The 22395-nt window shown below is 41.2% G+C and overlaps 1 pseudogene across 1 annotated transcript in view; it reads right to left on the bottom strand.

Moving 5' to 3' along the window:
• Positions 1 to 17852: 17852 nt before the first annotated feature.
• Positions 17853 to 22395, bottom strand: part of LOC308433027 (protein SET-like) — a 38006-nt pseudogene continuing 33463 nt past the window's right edge. Inside the window, exons 2-3 of the transcript in view lie at positions 18434 to 19240; positions 17853 to 17933 (exon numbers count right to left, since the gene is read on the bottom strand). The product of the transcript in view is annotated as a protein SET-like (transcript). The remainder of the gene's footprint in view (positions 17934 to 18433; positions 19241 to 22395) is intronic.

Raw genomic sequence — 22395 nt, 5'->3', positions numbered from 1 at the left:
TCAAGTGTCAACAGTGACATCGGAAAGAACCGATAATAAAACCACCTTCTTAATCTCTAGCAACTAAGGGTCTCAGAAGAACAAATTTGAACCTAAATTGAAAAAGGAGATTGAATTACTAAAACAGTGCTTTCAAAACTTAGGGTCACAATTCAGGAATGAGAATGAAATCTATTCAGTGAGAGCCAGAATTATTTAGAAAAGACAAGAAGGAGGATGGGGGCAGGGAAGATGAGAAAGAGGAGAAGGAAGAGGACGAAGGAGGAAAAAGAGAAGGAGGAGGAGAAAATACTGGTGTGCACAGGGAACCTGATGCTTTATGATTTTTGTGTGCCATATGTGTATGTGTGTGTCTGTGTTTAAGATAAATTACAGTAGTATTTTCACAATTGATTATGATCAAGCCACTTGAAAAACACCACATTAAAACATTTGAATTTCATATATGAGTGGAGAAAAAATGGGGTTTATAAATTTTACATCAAATATTTATATTTAAAATACAAATATGATATTCACAGAGGTTCTCAGCTCCTAATTTATAGAAACACGGGTTGATGGTACCTGTGTGGTTTTTAAAACATGGCTGCACATTCTTTGACACTGTTTCCATTAAAAGGCAGGATCTAGCTCCCCTTTCCTTAAGTTTTATTAAGCCCTGTGGCTACTTTCTCCAAACAGTACTAATAATACATTACCATGGGATTTGAGACTAGGCCATAGAAAGACAAGCTTTGGCCCCCATCGAAGTTTAGCCTCTCCACTGTCCAGGTGGGCACTACAGTGACTGAGGTCATCTCAGCAAGGCTTAGATCTATGAGGGAGGCCATTTTGGATCCTTTATAACAAACCTTTCTTCAGCCAAGCAGGATCACGCAAATTCACTAATGCGTGGTAGAACACACAAAACTCTCAGAGAATCAAGGCTCAAATTCCTGACCAATAAAACTGGGACACAGAGTAAAAGTGAATGCCATCTTAAGTTACAGGTGGTTGTAAAGCAGGTGAAACAAAATGGCAGATGCCCAACATGTACATTAAAAATAGTGTTTCTCACCTAGAGGCATGAGTCACAAAAAACGACATGAGGGCAACTTAGTAACAGTATAAATAGATCCTAAAATAAGAAAAAACAGACTAGAAAAAAATTATAACACATAGTTCAGAAGAAAGGTAGTTTTGAGACACTGCTACATATATGCAAATAAGTATATGTATATACATGCTATGTATATTGGGTTCCGATGTATTTTTTATAGTGAATTACAAAAAAATTTAAGTAATATATTAAAGCGTCTGAATGTATTATGAGAACAGGCAAGAACTTATTTAATAATATTATCAGACAATAGACATCAAAAAGAGGGTCTTTAAATATTTCCCAGGTATTGAGTTCACAAAGCCATAAACCAATGTCATTTGCTTGTGATTATCAGAGTTTGCACTGCTTCTGCATGTTCTTGGAGCTGTTTCTGTCATGATGGCTGGATATCAGAACTACCATTTCTGAGTCATGGTGTCTTATCATAATGTATATAAAGAACTATGCTTCCAAAAGAAAATATTCCCCAGTGTTTATTCCGACAGGACATTCCAAAGCTAGAATAATGAATTCAGAGCTACACTGATTAGTTCTTACCTAATACTAAAGCCTTGTCATATTTGAATTCTGCATTCAAATTCTCTTCTCTCCTGCTTATTAGACTGATCAGACCTCCATGGCAATGGTTATCAATTCAGTTAATAAAAAAGCATCTTGAGGCTGCAATGTCACTCAAGAGAGATGGCAGAGAAATTATTTTTATGGGGAATCACAGACTCAGATCTTAGTGTTTTGTAATGAATTAGATTACAATAACTAAAATGTAAGTAGCATTTTCAGAGGAACTATCCTTTGATGTTTTCCTGATGTTTTTCTTGTTCTTTCCTAATGTGCATTAGCCAGAGAGCAGCAGAATTTCTAACGAGTAGACTTTGGAATGGTTGTTTATAATCCTGGAATCCCTAAAGGTAATTCTAAAACTACAAGACCTATTTTCTGTCAGAGAACTTGGCTCCCCCAAATCATTTTGATCAAACCATTTTTCTTTGGATATATTCTTACCAATAAATTAGTAATAACAATTTGTGTCCTTTGATTTGGTTTATTGGGGAAGAAGTGATATGATTGTTGTAGTACTGAGTATTTCAGTTAGTAGCATCACATGTGCCTATCTCACATGTAATAGCATCAGGGGCTCCCTTAGACAGAGAGGGAGAGGTATTGGAAAGAGGATCCTCAGAACAGTTGTGCATATTCTGAAAGTGACATATACCAAACCTGTTCTACCAAACACCCATTAGGAACCATGAGGTGTGTGTGTGTGTGTATATATTCATGTATGTGTGTGTGTGTGTGTGTGTGTGTGTGTGCATGCATGCGTGTGTGTTATACACTGTCTGGAATATGAGGAACAGAACAGGAACACTTCACCCTTCCCCAGGAGAGCCATACCCCAGTGAGTCCAGAAAGATTCTCTACTCTAGTGAAAAGAGCTTGCTCCCTGATAGAAGGTTTATATACGACAGTTGACCTCTTTCTTTAGTGGGCTCAAGAGGACAGTGGGGCAGGCTTGGAATCCTAGTGTTTTGTGGAGCATGCCACACAGGCACACTACTCTACACAAGGACCATGTGTAAAGAAGGATCGTATGCATTTCTTATCTATTTCTGACAATAAGAATATTCAGAGTATCAACTCTGTCTTCTGAAAGATATGCCTAGTCAGTATAAAAGCCAGCATACAAGATATACTGTGAATATTTTTTGTGGGCAGCACAGTATTATGTGGAGCACTATGCTATGTATTGGAATAAAAAGAAAACCACAGTCCCTGCCCTGTTGTGGCTCAGAGCTAGGTCAGAATAGCCAAGAGACAAAATAGTATAGTGGGACACATCACAAAGGCAGGAGGAGGTGAGCTCACAGTGTGATAGCATCAGGGGCTCCCTCAGAACAAGAGAAGAAGATATTGGAAAGAAGATCCTCAGAACAGATATGCAAAAAGAGATATGAGATATGAGATAGCATATTGCAGTTGGCTTCATGAAATGAAGCCAAACTACTGCATTTTAGGAGATAATGAAAGAAAATAGGCTATGCGGGAACCTGAAGAAAAGGCTTCATATGCCTTCTAAGCATCTGGGATTCTTTCAAAAAAAAGTTATGAATTGCTAATAAGACAAGTATAGAAGTAATGCATCTCTGCATCCTTTAGAAAACATGTTTTAGATTCAAATTTACATACAGAAAAAATACATAAATTGTAAGTGCATAATTCAGTGAATTAGAAATTCTACTAGAGGTGGGCATTTCGCTGTTTCACATTAACTTTCTGTCATTGGCTGCTGTACCGTTTTGATGCTATGCTTGTGTACGAAAGGGAATCAGTACTGGAGTCTCTGCTGCAGGCAAGAGCATCTAACCTGATTGAGAGTATGACAAAGCACTGTTGAATGATTCAGAGACATGTGTCTGAAGATGTAGAAGAATTCCTTCAAGCAAGATATTGCTAAACGGGGTACAGTGGTCAGCCTTGCTTTTGGTTTATTTCAAGTAGTGATGGGTAGGAAAGAAGTCAGACCAGCATGAGAAAGAACCCAGCAACAGTGGTACATCCAGACCTTGCTCAAAACAACCTCAGATGGGTGACCGTGCTGCGTTAGCACCCCAAAACTGACCCCCTCTTTTTATTACACCTTCCAATGAACAGACTCCACCAGAATGGAGGTCCCCATCTCTGCCTCGGCCACCGCCTCTCCTGATCAGTGTGATCACAGGTAGTGTTTCGGTTTTGTGCTAATACATTCTGCTAATTTCTGACTCTAATTCATAACTCTCCTCTCATGGCCTGTGAAGGATCAGGACACTTTTGTCTGCAGAAACTTCCAGTACTGCTGTCATCTGCTACTGTGGCTGTGACAAACGATAAAGCTTACTATGAGTAATTGGTTAGCCATCGTTAACCGTGCAGGGCAGAGCAGGGTCCCAAAGCGCCGGCCAGCCTGCCTTCTGTCCATCCTGGTCCAGTTGGCTGGGTTGGGTCAGTGGGATGGGTGCCACAGAGCATGGAATTGTACTTCACAAGAAATGAATCTAGGCAGGGACTGTGAGCTTGGAAAATGTTTTCTTTCCAAGTTGGGAATTGAAGGAGATACCTCACAGCTGATGGTCCTCTGTATCTGTTGATTCCACAGTCCTAGATTCGACCAACTGCAGCTTGAAGACATTTCTCCAAGTGTACCTTCACTGAATATGTAGAGTTCATTCTTGTCATTGTTCCTTAAACCATACAGTCTGTTTAGGTAGGTTTATCTGGTACCCAGTACTGTGAGTAACCTGGACATCAGGGGATGTGACTGGCTATGTGGAAACACCATGCTACTCCATAGAAGGGGCTTGAGTTGGTATCTGTGGGGGTCCTGTAGCTTATGCCCACTGGGCACCTTGGGACAATTTATTTGTTTGACAGATGACAACCTGCTTTAAATAGGACACTTGAGGGTACTCCAAGAAGAAAGCAAAGAGACAAAATGCCTCTTACTGTGGCATCTCTGCTCCCCCTAGGCTGTGTTCCTTCCCGGCACAAAGCCCCACAGAGTCGGTTCCCATCCCTACCTGAAGCCCTGCACTGAGCCCATGGCGTAGCATGTTGTTTCTGGTACAAAAATAAATAAATAAAAGGATCTGCCTAATCAGACCCGGACTCATTGGAATCAACTTAAATTCTTTCCTGCTCCCCAGCCGCAGCTGAGCCACTCCAACTCCCAACCCACCACCAGTCACTCAAAGAAGCTCTGCACTGCTTCCGTCGTTCAGAAGATTGGCACCTGCTGTTTGTAATACCCACAACTCCCCCTCACTAAGCTGAGTTTTGTTCCAACCTGAATATCAGTAACTCCAAGAGATCCTTACTACTGGTGAATCAAAAGACCCAGAGGCAACCCTGGAACACACTGAACTGGGAAGAATTATTGGCTAAGAGAGCCTGTGAGAGTCACAGGAGAAGCCAGGCAAAGTCTGAGGCAGGCACCACTACAAATATATTCAGATAAAGCTCGTGTTTGCCCAACTGCTTGTATCTGTGTGATATGTGTGCCATGAACAACATAGAGTAAGGCAAGCCAATGGTTAACATGACCTTAGCCCTGGGGTTCCCAAGAACTCACACTTTTCGTTTAACAGAGAAGTGGGGCGAGAGCCAAGTATGGAGGCTGGTGTTTCTGAATCTGCCTTCAGCTGCCACAGTGACTGACAGGTACCTGAGGATAGAAAGGGGAGTCGGAACCAGGAACAAGCTAGGGCTGTTTGAGAAGAAAAAGGTTAGTATAGGATGGGGGGGGGGGTACAGATTACACTTGGCCACAGTCAATATCTGGATTTCATTCCCTTTGCTACAGGACGTGCCCGGGTGTTTCAAACAACCAGGGGACATGCAGGTCTCTCCGTCTCCAAAGAGTACTCTGGGTGCTACATGGGAAATGGAGGACAGAGAATGTCCGCAGTCGAAAACACTGCCTACGTTCTTAGAGGTCTAGGTCGTTCCCAGGAAGAGTTTATTTAAATGCTTCACAATCACCAATTCACCAGATCCTTCAATAGAGCCCAACTCGGATACCATCCCTACCCTCTCTGCAAGTGAGGCAATTGAAACACAGAGAGTTCAGTAGCTTTTCGGAGGTCACACAGTCGGTAGGCAAGTGGAGCTGGTGCTCCGACCGAGGCAGTGTGAATTCAGAGTCTGGGCTCTTAACAAGCAGGGTAAAATAGGCACAGTTATTCCTGCCTTCCCAACTGACAAAGGACTGCTTTGAGCTTAAAATAGCATGTGCTAGTAAAGTGCTGTGAATATTAAGAAGGGTACTGTGAGAATTTAACAATGCCATTATATCGTATAAATATAACTCATTAGACAGAGTATAATGAATTGGCTCCTAATCTTCTGTATATTGTGGTTAAAAGAAGCACTAATATTTGCAGCAAGAAAAACAATTAGCGCATTCATTAAGCCGAGTCCTGCTTACACTTTGCTCATTAACTCTAATCATCTATGAAATACTTGAACTAAGCTAACACGTCAGCCCAGGAGCCATTAGGGCCTGTCAGCAGATAGGAGGCTTTAACTTTTAGAGAATGTTTTCATTTTACAGGCTAACAAAGAACCCAGCTCAGCCATCATCTTCCCTTAATGATATGTGATCATGAGATTGAATAGAATTTAAACTCACAAATTCTTCTCCACAACAGCACCATAAGCTGGACCCTAATTAGTGGTCACATTTATTTTTGTGTACCTCACTAAATATTATAACTCCTGTTTGGCCTGTCAATTAGCAATATACAGTGTAAAGCAGAGCATTGGAATATTTCTAAGGTGTAGCTTTTATGTATAAGTCAATGTGGACAACTCCATGTGAGATGCTGGGATACCAGACACACTTAGAAGAATGTTCTCAAATCTTCTGAGAATAACAAACAGCTTTAAGTGTCTGTATTCAATATTGACTCAAGGAAAATGGGAATATATATGTACACTATTTAAGAGGGTCACAAACTGCTAATATAGATCCTGTTATCAGCCAGAATGCTACATGAAGAATTTGTGATTTAACTTGATTTGACTATGTAGAGACCAGCTAAAGCTTATGCCCAGTTATAAAAGTTTTTCTTGAGAGAAGAATGGTAGGTAACAGACACACAGGAAAGGGCAGAAGTAGAAAACCTTACGTTTAACACAGCTTGTGTTTTCTTATGTGCCATAGAAGCATTGGGTTCTGTTTGGAAACATTGTCATTTTTAGGGGGTGTATGCTAAGATATTAAAGGGCAAAAGGTCATAATGAGATAACTTACATTGGAAAGATTTAACAAAATAGATGATTGATTGGTACATACATGCATACGTAAGTACACGCATACATAATATACACATAATACATACATACATTTACCATATACAACGCATAAATACATACACACATATATAATTATACATATTACATACATATATGCATGCATGCATACATACGTACAATTGATAGGTGATAGAAAATGGATGAAGTAAATATAGGGAACTGTTACACTAGTGGAGTCGGGCATGGTGGTGCACACTTGTGATGCTGGCTCTCAGCAAGATTGGGAGTTTGAGAGTAGTCTGGATTTACAAACTGAATTTATGTCAGAAGGGAAAACACAGAGAAAAGGAGGTGAGTGGCTACTATATATCTGGCTTTTGTTTTTCCGTTCTTGCAATAGTCTCATTGTTAAAAAATTTTATAATCGATATTTGTGGGGGAAAGACAATAGTTTTTGAGTGTTTGAGATTTGACATAGATAGCATGAATGTAATTTTAAATTTTAAGTAGTGAAAGTTGAGCATCCATGTATAGTCTGAAGGAGGGGTTGATATTACTAGATTCAAATAGAAAGTCATTTTCAGATTTGCTTCAGAAATAATATTAGAGAAAAGGTTCAATGATGAGGAAATTGGTCAGATAAGATTATCTGTCTTAGTCAGGGTTTCTATTCCTGCACAAAACATCATGACCAAGAAGCAAGTTGGGGAGGAAAGGGTTTATTCAGCTTACACTTCCACACTGCTGTTCATCACCAAAGGAAGTCAGGACTGGAACTCAAGAAGGTCAGGAAGCAGGAGCTGATGCAGAGGCCATGGAGGGATGTCACTTACTGGCTTGCTTCCCATGACTTGCTAGGCCTGCTTTCTTATAGAATCCAGGTCTACCAGCCCAGGGATGGTACCACCCCCAATGGGCTGGGCCCTCCCCCCTTGATCACTAGTTGATAAAATGCCTTACAGCTGGATTTCATGGAGTCATTTCCTCAACCGAGGCTCCTTTCTCTGTGATTAACTCCAGCTTGTGTCAAGTTGACAACAAAAGCAGCCAGTACAATTGAGCCCTTGTCAACTTGACACGCAAACAAATCAATACTAAGCTTTAACCCTTACTTTCTTGTTCATTCACAAGATACACTTTAAGAGTTCCACAGTCTTTACCAATTCTTACATTTTAAAATTGCAATACCTTTAAAATGTTGAGTCTCTTTTTAAAAAATCAGAGTCTTTTTATAATTCAAAGTCTCTAAACTGTGGGCTCCTCTTCTTTCAAGAGGGAAAGATATCAGGGAACAGTCACAATCAAAGCAAAATCAATCTCTAAACCATCCAATGTCTGGGAATTCACTTACAAGCTTCTGGGCTCCTACAAGGGCTTGAGTCACTTCTCCAGCTCTGCTCTTTGTAGCACACACCTTGTCTTCTAGGCTCCAGCTGCCTGTTCTCCACTGCTGCTGCTGTTCTTGGTGGTCATCTCATGGTACTGGCAACTCCAAACCACTGCTGTCAGTCCTGGGGCACTAATTGCCACTGAGGATGCACCTTCACCAATGGCCTTCCATCGCCTCTCACAGTGCCGAGCCTCAGCTGTTCTCCATGACCCCTTCATTCCTTCAAAACCAGTACCACCTGGGTGACTCTTACACATTACCATGTCCAGCCACAACATGAGGTACAACCTTGGGTATCTCTGGAACACATCCTCTTTGTGCTCTCAGAAAACAGTTCCCAGAAGATATCACCTCAATGATGCTGGTCTCTTCTTAATCACCACTAATTTCTTAGCTCCAACTGACCATCAATAGTCCCAGTAATGCATGGGTTTTGCTTTAGTAGTTCCGGGGTATCTTGTTAATCACAGCTGATTCTTCAGCCTCAGCTAACCAAAACTACAGAATCTTCACAACCAAAACAGCAACAGCCCTGATCAAAGAGTCTTTAATCTTCCCTCTGAAATTTCACAAGCCAGGCCTCCATCTTCTGCACTGTTCTCAACATTATCGTCCAAGCTCCTACAGAACATCCCACAGAGCTCTTAATATGCCAATGGCTCTTCTAGCTCAATGTTCCAAAGTCCTTCCACAGTCCTCCACAAAACATGGTCAGGTTGTCACAGGAATACCCCACTATGCTGGTACCAATTTGTCTTACTCAGGGTTTCTATTCCTTCACAAAACATCATGACCAAGAAGCAAGTTGGGGAGGAAAGGGTTTATTCAGCTTACACTTCCATACTGCTGTTCATCACCAAAAGAAGTCAGGACTGGAACTCAAGAAGGTCAGGAAGCAGGAGCTGATGCAGAGGCCATGGAGGGATGTTACTTACTGGCTCGCTTCCCCATGTCCTGCTCAGCCTGCTTTCTTATAGAACCCAGGTCTACCAGCCCAGGGATGGTACCACCCCCAATGGGCTGGGCCCTCCCCCCTTGATCACTAGTTGAGAAAATGCCTTATAGCTGGATCTCATGTAGCCATTTCCCCAACTGAGGCTCCTTTCTCTGTGATTAACTCCAGCTTGTGTCAAGTTGACACAAAACCAGCCAGTACATTATCATAAAGGTATAACATCTCAAATGTAAATACAGAGTATCTATTAAAAAATATTATCAATTACCTCAATCTACCTTAACCTAAGTCAATGGAAACTCTTTTAATATTAGTACATGCAATATAAAAGCACCATCATACTCTATAAATATAACTTGCTAATGTACAATGAATATATATTGTGGTTGTTAGAGGCAGCAAAACAAAGCTGCCGGAGTGATGACTTAGCAGTTAAGAGCACTAAATGCTCTTGCAGATGATATCAGCCCCCATATTGTGGCTCTTGAGCACCAGCAACTTCAGTTCCATAGTATCTGACTCTCTCTTCTGGCATCTTCTGGACACAAAGAATGCACATGGTGCACACATATACAGACAAGCTCTCATACACATCGCAAACTTTCAAAGCAGCAAAACCAATTAGCACATTAATTAAGTAGAACCCTACTAAACTTCATCCAACAATTTATAAATTTCTCAACAATTTTTCTAAAACTGTGGGGCCAGTCAATGGTTTGTGAGAACTTGAGAAAACCACCAGTCAGGGCAGTAGAGCTGATGTTGACAAGATCCTCTACTGAAACAGAACTGCTGATGAAAATGATGTTGGTGAATTGCCACACTACACAGGAAAAGCTGAGACAATGGGAAGATGTGCCATACTCCTTGCTGGGAAAACCAAACACTGAAGAAAAATGCTTTTATTTTATATATATATATAAAATAAATTTATTTATTTAATGTATATAAGTGTTTCTTCTATATGTATGTCTGTGCACCTGAAAAGGGTGTCTGATCCCATTGGACTACAGTTACAGACAGCTGTGACCTGACGTGTGGGTGATGGGAATTGAACTCAGAACCTCTGGAAGAGTAGCCCATGCCTTTAACTGCTGAGCCATCTCTCCAGCCCCTCCAATTGAATTCTTAGCCACATTTTTCATGGATCTTGATGAGGCAATGGTAGAGTTCATACTGAAGTCTAGGGTTGACAAGAGCAGAAATAATTTAATAATAACGATGGTAGTGACAATAACTACAACAATCTGTCTCAGCAGTCACTTGGGGCTGATCATACAAGCTATGTGACGATGGTATAAGACCAATAAAACAGAAGGAGTGCAGAAGGTGCCTGGACACATATGGAAATATTAATACATTGGGATGAGGCTTTGCATTTTAGTGAAAAGAATGATAGAAATTTGAATGAAGGGCGCATAAAAATTAGCTAGATAGATTGAAGATATAAAATGATACCCCTTACAAAATAACTTACTGTCTATTGTCTTCAGCTTAAAGTTTCAAATATAACATTTTGGCATTGACTTGAGAAATAATATTTTAATATGATTTTAATCAATTTTAAATGTTTTAAAATTGATTCTGCAGGCTGCAATAAAGTAACAGACTTCTTATTTTTTTAATGTTTAGTTATGTGTCTGTATATGTCTGTGAGTACTTATGTGTGAGTGCAGTTGCCACCAAGGGCAGAAGAAAGCTTCAAAGCCCTGTTATAGACAGAGTTTTAGGTAGTGGTGAGCCAACCAAGGTGGGTACTGGAAACTGACCTCGGTCCTCTGCGAGAGCAGCAAACACTACAAACACTGAACCATCTCGCCACCATTAAGAGGCATTATTTGTCAGGTGAAAGTGATCACTAATTAGCGGGATATAGTTGAAATTTATATAATAAAGAGGAGATTGGGTAGAATGCTTAGCAGCTTGTGAAATGAAAAGGATAAACAATTTATTGGGCAAAAGGTATAAACAAATATTTCTGTGAGGAGGAAGCACAAAGTGCCAATAAGCACGCGTCATATTCCCTTTATTTAAAACAAACTGAGTGCAAATTGAAACCATAAATAAAAGTCACATTGAAAACCACCGGACAGATAGAAAACATAAAGTCAGACTCTGTCTTAGCATTAGCGAGACTGAAGTGTCAGAACACTTATACCCAAGATGAGAGCATCTTCTGTTTCGTTCAGTTTCCACTAGAGTTTTTTAAAAAGCCCCTCAAAGACACATATAAGAATGTACAGAACAAACTCCCCATAATAGAAGAAAATGTGCTACATTCGCTCAATGCAATTGTATAACATATAATGTTGGAAAGGAGTGAGCCAAATGAAGAGTGGCTTCAATATTCCAACATGGGTGACAAAACTGATAACAGAGATGCGTGTTTCCTGACTGGGCTACGAGCAAACACCCTGACAAAGGCACCTTAGAGGGAAAGGGCTTGTTCTATCTGTCAGTTCCCAGTTTCAGCCCCCATTTCAGGGAAGTCACAAGGACAGGAACTAGAGAAGGTGAGTCATATCACCTCTGTAGTTAAGAACAGAGAAGAACATATTAATACACGCGTGCTGGTGCCCTGTTCACTTTCTCTACTCCTCTGTGATGCAGGGTCCTTGCCTAGCAAAGGAACAGAGAGCAAGTCTTCCTGCCTCAATTAGCATATTCGAGATATTCCCCTCAAAGACACACCCACAGGCCCTCCCAATCTAAACAATCCTGAAGCAGCGGTTCTTTCCAGGTGACTTTAGATTGTGCCAAGTTGACAATTAAAACTAAGCATCACAGAGTAAAATCCAAAAGATTGTACTTTTGCAAAGTTTAAAAATATGCAAGAAAGAAAGCAATATTTTTAGGAATGCATGCACATGGAATCAAGCATAAAGCAAAGCAAACGAATAATAAACTCAAAATTCAGTACTTCAGGGGTCAATCTAGATTTTGTTTTGTTGTTAGTGATTATTTTCATTGGTTTTGTTTATTGTTTATATTGTTTATTGTTGTTGTTGTTGTTGTTGTTGTTGTTGTTGCTCTTCTTCTTCCTCTTCCTCCTCTTCATCTTCTTCTTCTTCTTGACGGTGTTTTGGTTTTTTGGTCTTTTGCTTGTTGTTTTCAGGGGCTTCTTTGTGTCCCTGGCCATCCTGGAACTCATTCTGTAGACAAGGTTTGGCCTCAAAGTCAGATCCACCTGCCTCTGCCTCCCACCACAGCCTGGGCCTGGCTTCTTTCTTTCTTCTTTGCTTTTAAAGCCAGATCATCAGGAGACCCTGTGTTGTCAAATGTTCTGCTGAGTCACTAGGGCTTCTCCACATCAGACACTTCCTCAGGCTGCTGCAAGGTGACACAGTCAGGTCCTACTTCTGAGGTCCCCTGTTCTAACTCTGATGAAGAAGCATGTGTTCAGATATTGCTGAGTGTTCCTGGCAAGTCAAACCCACCCCACTGAGGACCACTGTCCTACACGCTCTTCTCTCCTATATCATCTTCTTGTGGGTAAATGTTTGCTATTTATTATTATTATTATTATTATTATTATTATTATTATTATTATTATTATTATTATTATTAAAGGTTCTCAAACATTTTGTGACCCAACAGCTAATTCAAATGAGTGCCAAATGAGACTCTTTGATGCAAGCACTAGACTGTTAGTTCCTTCCCAGTGGTTCGTCTACACCCCTCGTGAGCCTGACATTCGCTGGACTCTAGCTGATCCCTCAGGCAGGTCCCATGGCTTTTTGATCTGGCATTTTAATGTGGTTAAACCTAATAAATGGAGGAGATTTATCAAGCTTCGGGGGTAGACACTCAGATAATGAACATGTCATTTCTTCCCAACTGAAGCAAGGATTTAATAAAATTGTAATCATAGTCTCGGCAGTTTCATTAACCTTCATAATGATTCCAAAATTAATTTGAGAAGATAAAAAGTTGAAAAAGATAAGAAAGAGAGGGAATGGAGACTTGTTCTATTAGAAACAGGACTTCACACGCACACAAAATAATTAAGATAGTGTTTGGTGAGACAGATGATCTAATGGAGGCAAACAGAGCCCAGAGTAAGGACCATGAAGAATCCATCAAGATAAGCTACGGTGACACATTAGTCCTGAACTCCACCATTTAGCACTTAGTTTTCTTCTCTCTCAGAGTTCAGTGTTAGCGTGGATGGATGAATGTTTGTGCGCGTACGTGCGTGCGTGCGTGCGTGCATGCGTGCGTGCGCGCGTGACTCGGGCTCTTGCCTCCCGCTCACAGAAGAAAGCTGAGAGATGGAAAGTCTCCCCAGTCCCGTCTGAGAACAGGCATACCTTTTCCGTTTGGGTCAGTGGCCACTGCTGCCAAGCTGCATAGGAGCTGATCAGCAGAGACTTCTGAGGCTCCACGGAGAGCAGTCAACAGTGAGCACCAGCGATGCTCACAGAGTACTCCATGCTTCAGACTCGGAGCTCTAGGTTTCCTGTCTACCCAAACACCATTGCTAAGACCTGGGTTGCAGATCATGGGAGGTGGGGGTGGAGATGTTTGAAATGTAGTAATGTGTCAAAAAAATAAAAATAAAAATTGAATGCTTAACTCATGATGTGACTCCAAATCGATTGAAGATTTCGATGTAAATAATAAACCTAAAATTAGTAAAAATTAGCACTTGCTGTCTTCACTAAATCGAACAAAAATTTTGTTAGCAAAATAATGAGCACCAACTATAAATATAAAGGAAGTGACTGATAAATTTAAAGTAGCAACAAAACAGGTAACAGTGTTTTAAAATAAAGCAAAAAAAGACACTTAAGCTACAAATAATAGAACGTTGAGCTGTGTTTGAAAATCTAAATAATGCATATGATGAATAAGGGGTAAAGGGGATGAATCAAATGAACAGGCATGTCCCATGCCAGGCACAGGATGTTTACTGGGACATTGTAGATAATAGAAAGACTGAGAAATAATTTTTTTTTCCTAGAAAAACATTCTCTAATTGAGCGCTAACAATGGACTTCTAAAACAGGGTTAAAATGACAACCATACTCTGCCCACAGCAATCTGGGTAAAAAGGTAACTGGGAAACATAGTGTTTGTTCAAAACACAAGTGTTTCCATACATTTTTAATCTGTGCATTGCTTTTTTATGTACAGTTTATATGGTCTAACAACAACAACAACAACAAAAACCCATGGAATAGAAGGTCTCAAATCAAAATCAAGATTAGAGTTGCCTTCAAGGCAGAAGGACAAACAGACTTTGAAAGTCCTTCTCAGCTTTATACTAAATAGTTTGTCCTTCTCCTCCCTCAAAAAGCCAAAGCAAAAATGGAAGATTCTCAAGGCTGATGGAATCCAGCTACCTGAGAACTGTATGTTATTCTGCTGTCTAGACTTTCCTTTCAGTTAAGAATATATTTTAAAATGTATTTATTTATTCATTTTACAACCTAACATCAACCCTTTCTCTCCTCCCAGCACCTTCTCACACAACCCCCCCCCCCCGCCCTGCATCCCACATTCCCCTTCTCTTTTGAAGACACATCCTCTCCCACTGAAACCAGACAATGTGGTCCATTTAGAGGTCCAGGAGCCACAGGCAGGCAGACAACAGGCTCAGGGACAGCCTTTGTTCCGGTTGTTGGAGGACCCACATGAAGATCAGGCTGCTCATCTGCTATATATGTGCAAAGACCCATGGTTCAGCCTGTGCTCTCTCTTTGGCTGGTGATTCAGTCTTTAGGAGACCCCAAGGGTCCAGGTTAGTTGACTCTGTTGGTCTTCCTGTGGAGTCCCTGTCCTTCCATCCTTTCAGGCCCCCCCAGTCTTTCTCCCAACTCTTTCCTAAGACTCTCTGAGCTCAATCTAACGTTTGAGTATGCATCTCTGCATCTCTTTCCATTGGCTGCTGAGTCAAGCTTCTCAGAGGACAGGCTCCTGTCTACAAGAATAACAGAATATCATTAATAGTGTCAGGGATTGTTTCTTGCACATGGAATAAGTCTCAGTTTGGGGCAGTCATTGGTTGGCCATTCCCTCGATTGCTGCTCTGTCTTTGTCCCTACACATCTTGAAGGTAGGACATATTTTGGGTCAAAAGTTTTGTGGGTAGGTTGCTGTCTTTGTGCCTCTACTGGGAGTTCTGAGTAGCTACAGGATGTGGCCACTTCAGGCTCCATATCCCCCACTGCTAGGAGTCTCAGATAGTCACCTCCATAGACCCTCTGGGGCCTCCATCCATCCCAGGTCTCTCGTGTCTTAGGGATTACCCCACATACACCACCAATCTCTCTTTTCTCTCCTCTGTTCTCCCTACATACTATCTGTTTCCCCCCACACACCCTGTACCTTCCTTCTCCCCATCCCCACCAACCTTTGATATCTATTTTGATTCCTCTTCTGAGAAAGATTCAACTATCCTCCCTTGGGTCCTTTTTGTTGATTGGCTTCTTCTGGTCTGTTGATTATAACATGGTTATCTAGTACTTTTTGACTAATATCCACTTATAAGTGAATACATACCATGCATGTTCTTTTGGGATTGGGTTACCTCACTCAGAATATTTTCTAGTTCCATTCATTTACCTGTAAAATTAATGATGTCTTTTTTTAATGGCTGAGTAGTATTCCATTGTGTAAATGTACCAAGTTTTCTTTATTCAACCTTCAGTTGAGAATGTCTAGGTTGTTTTCAGATTCTGGCTATTACAAATAAAGCTGCTATGTACATACATGAGCAAGTGTATTTGTGGGATAGTAGAACATCTTTTGGGTATATGCTCAGGGGTGGTATAGCAGGGTCTTGAGGTAGAATTATCCTTAATCTTTTGAATCATTACTTCTGTTATTGTCATTAATTCTGTTTAGTTTCTTTGTCTCAATGATCTCTCCAATGGTGAGAATTGGTTATTGAAGTCCCCGACAATTAATGTATGGAGTTCAATGTGTAATTTAAGCTTTAGTAATTTTTCTTTTATGAATGTGGGTGCCCTTGCATTTGAGGCATTAATGTTCAAAATTGAGATATCCTCTTGGTGGATTTTTCTTTCAATGTTCTTCCCTGTCACTTTTGATTGCTTTCAATTGAAAGTCTATTTTGTTGGATATTAGAATATCTAGTACAGCTTGTATCTTGGGTATGTTTGCTTGGAAAACTTTTTTCAAGCCCTTTATACTGAGACAATCACTATTTTTGTTGCTGAGATGTGTTTCTTGTAAACTGCAAAATGATTGATTCTGTTTATGCGTTCTATTACCCTTTGTCTTTTTACTGGGGAATTGAGTCCGTTGAAGTTGATAGGTATTAATGACCAATGATTGTTACTTCCTGTCATTTTTATGTTGGTGGTTGTTGAGAGAGAGAGAGAGAGAGAGAGAGAGAGAGAGAGAGAGAGAGAGAGAGAGAGAGTTTCTCATCTATTGGTTTTAGGGGTATGGAATTACTTATTTCTTGTGTTTCTTGAGTTAGCCTCATTGAGTTAGAGTTCTTCTAGTATCCTCTGGGGCTGGATTAGTGGGAAATTATTGTTTAAATTTTGTTTTGTCATGGAATATCTTGATTTCTGCATCTATGGTGAGTGGATATAAGTTTTTCTGCATATAGTAGTCTGGGTCTCTAAGGGTCTGCAAAACATCTGTTCAAGCCCTTCTTACTTTTAGAGTCTCAGATAAGAAAATTGCATATAATTCTGATAAGTCTGCCTTTAAATGTTACTTGGTCTTTTTCTCTTGCATTTAAAATTCTTTTCTTTGTTCTGTATATTTAGCATTTTGATTATTATGTGGCAGGAGGACCTTCTTTTCTGGTCCAATCTGTTTGGTGTTCTGTAAACTTCTTGTACCTTCATAGACACTTTCTTTAGGTTAATTAAAATTTTTTATGGTTTTGCTAAAGTTGTTTCCTGGGCCTTTGACCTGGGAATCTTATTCTATTTCTATTATTCTTAGGTTTCTTTTTTTTCCCCATGTACATATTGATTTTATTGTAACAAAGCAACTGTACACTTCAACATTTAAAATGAGCATCTTTTTTTCTTCCAGTGAAAACCAAAAAGAAAAAAAAAAAGATAAAGTTACAACAGAGAATGCCAACTCCAAATAAAGTCTGCTGATTCTCCCATTGAGTGGCAGGGCTCAAGTCATAATCAGGAGAGAATTTTATTTTAAATGTCACCTTAAACTGCAAGGATGTCTGTTAAGCATCACAATTAAACATGCCAAAGGAGAAGACATGTTGTCAAATGCCCACCTACCCCCCGACACCTCAAACCCACCCTTGCTAACTGTCTATACTCCCTTTTCTCTTTTTATTAAACAGGAGAAAGTAGACAGATCCATGTTGGTAAATGCTGTCTGTATTTACATAAAGACATAGTGTAATCTCTGAACCCAATATACAGAGAAAGGACAAAAGCTAGAATTCTATGCACTACTACACAGGGGCCCAGCCCCCTCCAGCCTCCAGCAGAGCCAAGAGAACTGGAGGCCTTTCCTTTTATCCCCATAGAGCACAGTGGAGGTGTTGAATCCACAGTTTTTGAGACAAAAAAAAAAAAAAGGATAAAAATGAATTTAGAACAGAAACCTGGAGATTCTTTTCTTGTTGTATTTTGCTCAAGATATTTTCCCCCAAATTAGTTGAGAACCACAATGTTGAGACACGGCAACCGAGCATACAGGGACAGGGAGGAAAGGATGTAACTTGCTCCCAGGAACTGGAGAAATTTAAAAAACAAACAAAAAAAATTAAAAAGAAGGTTGGATCCATCAGTCTTCTGTGCTTGTCATTCTTGTCTTCATCTTTCTCTCCTTCCTCCCCTTCATCCTCCTCTCCTTCCTCCCCTTCATCCTCCACTCCATCCTCCCCTTCATCCTCCTCTCCTTCCTCCCCTTCATCCTCCACTTCATCCTCCCCTTCATCCTCCTCTCCATCCTCCCCTTCATCCTCCTCTCCTTCCTCCCCTTCATCCTCCACTCCATCCTCCCCTTCATCCTCCTCTCCTTCCTCCCCTTCATCCTCCTCTCCTTCCTCCCCTTCATCCTCCTCTCCTTCCTCCCCTTCATCCTCCTCTCCTTCCTCCCCTTCATCCTCCTCTCCTTCCTCCCCTTCATCCTCCACTCCATCCTCCCCTTCATCCTCCTCTCCTTCCTCCCCTTCATCCTCCTCTCCTTCCTCCCCTTCATCCTCCTCTCCTTCCTCCCCTTCATCCTCCACTCCATCCTCCCCTTCATCCTCCACTCCTTCCTCCCCTTCATCCTCCACTCCATCCTCCCCTCCTTCCTCCCCTTCATCCTCCTCTCCTTCCTTGCCTTCATCCTCCTCTCCTTCCTCCCCTTCATCCTCCTCATCATCTTCTTCACCTCATCCTCATCTCCTTCATTATCATCATCATTATCCTCTGCCTCTCCTTCTTCATCATCCATATCCGGAACCAAACAGTACTGCAAGGGATTTGGCCAAATATTATCTTTGATGACCTCCCCTAACTCAGCCCCTGCGTCAGAGTGGTCAGTGGACCAGAAGAAACTCTCTGGCTCTTCGTGCTCCCTCTTCCTGCCGGCTTTATTCTGCGTTTGACTTGAGCATTTTGTCAAATCCTTTCCAGATTTCCATTTGGTCTCAGTGGACTTTGAAGACGGGTCACCACTCTCATTCAGATGAAATTCTTGGAGAGAACTTTATTTTCAAAGTAAGGGTTTTCATCAAAATAGAAATCTGTTCTGCAACCTGATTGGATGTCTTCAAATTCTGTCGCTTCCGCTCTGGTCAAACAATGCAGGGCCTCCTCGTCTTCCTCCCAAAGCAGTGCAAACACCTGTGGATGATTGACAAATATTGTTATCCCAAAATTTGGGATTTTGGTGATCATTTCTGATCTCTTCTGAAAAAAAATGGTTGGCAGAGTGTGTTATGTTTTTCTTCTACTTTCAAAATGTCCTCGCTGGCTTGTTCATTAAGCCTGTCTGGAGAGGCCGCCTTGTCCTCCAGCTTCGGGGCAGCAGCGGGTCTGGATCTTTTGGACTGAGGCAGGATCGCAGATTGCCACTTCGGGGCCACGGCGTGGCCAGGAGACAGAGGCCAGAGCCACAATGCTCACAGAAGTAAGAAACTCGCAGGAACTCAGGTTTGGTCTTTTCATTGTGTTCCAGATTTCTTGGATGTTTTGTGTCATGAACTTTTTAGATTTTGTTTTTTTTTTTTTCTCCTATCGTGTCTTCTACACCTAACCTTCTCTCTCCCATCTCCTGTGTTCTATTAGTGATGTTTCAATCTATAGCTCCTCTTCTCTTTCCTAGGTTTTCCACCTCCAGGACTGCCTCAATTTGTGTTTTGTTTATTGCTTCCATTTCCCTTTTCAGGTTTGAGACAGTTTTATTCATATCCTTTAACTGTTTGTACTTTCCTGTTTTTCCTTACATTTACTTGTTTCTACCTGTTTGAATGTATTTTTTTATTTACTTAAAGGATTTATTCATGTCCTCTTTAAAGGCCTGTATCATCTTTGTAAGACTGGATTTAAGATCCTCTTTTTGTGCTTCAGTTTCATTAGGATATCCAGGTTTGTTGTAACAAAATAGCTGGGCTCTGGTGGCACCATATTGCCCTAAGTCTTGTTGCTTGTATTCTTACGCTGACCCTTAGGCATCTGGTTTTCCCTGGTGTTGGCTGGATGGTCCTGATGGCAGTAGAACTTCTAAAGAAGGCAGGAGGAGCCATGGGCCAGACAATGGAGGACAGGGTACCAGACTCTTCTGGCTATGTATCAGATAGACCCGACTCTGCAGGCTGTGTCCTAGTTGCACTCAACTGGGTTGTCAGGCAGATATGACTAGGTTGGGATTGGTAGATCAGGGTTCCAAGATAGTTAGTCTTAGAGCCCCCAAAGGTTTCCACGGGGAAGCAGGACACTCTTGGAGACCCTCAAGGGTCCCCCAGACTGACTCCGCCCGACTCAGCTCTGCAGACTGTGTGCCAGGTGAACCAACTGGGATGGTGAGCGAATCCGACTAGAATGGGCTTGGTCAGGCAGGGTTCCAAGATGCTCCCTCAGGGTTTCCATGGAGAAGCAGGATGCTCTTGGGGTTCTGCAGTGTTCCTCCAGACTGAAGAGTGAACCCAGAGCTAGACAGTGGGGCTTGGAAACCTTGCACAATTCACTTCCGCCGGCTGTTCCTGGGATGGTGGGTGCATCTGACAATATTTTTTATTAAGGGCCCCGAAAAGAAACAGAAATGTATTTTTAAAACACTAGAAGGTATTAGTTAAAATGCATAACTTTTGATCAGATCAGAGCTCTCGAATTAGAGCACAGACAGTCACAGGTCATGTGACATGTCTGGGTTAGAGCCCTCAGAGCTAACACAGCGTTGAGAAGCTCAACTTCATTTCTGTTCCAACAAGACTTAGTTTTCCCAATGGCTTCCTGTAAAGGAGGCAGCAAGCCCCTGTGGGGTGTGGGGACAGAGCAGCACTGGAGCACATGGGTCACAGAAAACAATTTAATTCACAGAAGCAATAATTTAAATAAAGCCACAATGCCCTGCACAAAGTAAGCAATCTCATTAGTAGCCCGATTTTATAGCTAATAATATGCACGGGTCACTTTACTGGTTACTGGGCTCTTCGAGTTCTGGGGGTGAATAATAAAATGCCACTTTTTTTTTCTATTTTGGGACATCAATGGCATTTTAATAGCTACCATCCTTTTGGCTAAACTGAAAAGTCACCCATATATCATTTCTGTTTATGAGGCTTTCGAGACATCTGTTTCTTGCATCAGGTAATTAGTTTAGAGCAAGTTATGGTAAGTGACATATATATTGAGTTGACCATCTGCCTTCATAATATAGTTCACTTCCAGGACAGGGCTGTCGTCCTCTGTCATCCCATCAATGTGCTCCGCCACAGGTCTGTCGCTCAAAGCTCCAGTCCACTCCCTAGCTTGTATCTTAACTCTTTCCAGCAGGACTCACACTGCAGACCTGCAATTGCCACAAGGGAGATTTCATTTAGAAAGATTTAGTAGATGCAATGAAATCCCTCTAAAGACAGCCTGAGCAAATGGTTACGAATGGGCGTTTTTATATGTGCTGTAGTTTTCCTAAATCAACAAATCTTGTTTTACGTTGTACATCACCATAACCATGACACCCGGGAGTGCTGCTCTAAAACAATTCTGAAGTGCCCTGGCCAATAGCTACCATTTCCTTTTGGGAAGAACAAGAGTTCTCAGGTTAGTACAAGTGATGTGGGCTTTGAAACCATCTTGAATTCTGTGTCATGTTCAAAACTGCAACTGGGCAATGGCACTTCTGCCTCCCCGTTCCTCGAGCTTTGCAAGAGTGGGTTTTATAATGGTTTATGCAGGCTACGTTTAATTAAATAGACAAGAAGGAAAGAAAAGGAAGAGTAGGCTGACTTGTTTCTTAGAAAGCAGGCGATGGATTACATTGTAATGTGTGTGTGTGTGTGTGTGTGTGTGTGTGTGTGTGTGTGTGTGTGTGTGTGCATATGTATGTCTTAGTTTATGTTTTATTGCTGTGAAGAGACACCATGACCAAGGCAACTCTTACAAGGGAAAACATTTAATTGGGGCTGGTTTATAGTTTCAGAGGTTCAGTCCATCATCATCATGGTAGGAAGTATGGCAGTGTGCAGGCCAACTGGATATTAGAGAAGCTGAGAGTTCTACATCTTGATCCAAAGACATCCAGGAGGAGACTGGATCACACTGGACAGAACCTGAGCATAGGACACCTCAAAGCCCACCTACACAGTGACACGTTTCCTCAAACAAGGATGCCACGCCTCCTCCAATAAGACCCCATGTACCAAGCATTCCAACATATTAACCTATGGGGCCAATACTTATTCAAACCACCACAATGTGTGTGCATTCATGTGTAAAATTTGTGTACATGTGTATGTTCATGTGTGTGTATATGAGTATATGTGTCTGTATATGTATATGTATGCATATATATGTGTACATATGCATGTCTGAATATGTGCAAGCATGTATATATGTGTATATGTGTGTATGTGTGTGTATTCACATACACATACATAACTATATATATGTATGCACATAAGATCCATGTATATAGACATGCATGCACTTATACATATGCACACATGCATGTTTATGTGTGCATGTGTGTGTGCATGTACATATA

This window comes from Micromys minutus (genome assembly GCF_963924665.1).
Source record: "Micromys minutus genome assembly, chromosome: 19".
Classification (NCBI taxonomy): Eukaryota; Metazoa; Chordata; class Mammalia; order Rodentia; family Muridae; genus Micromys; species Micromys minutus.
The sequence above is the reverse complement of the archived record's forward strand: the minus strand, read 5'-3'. Positions and strand labels throughout refer to the sequence as shown.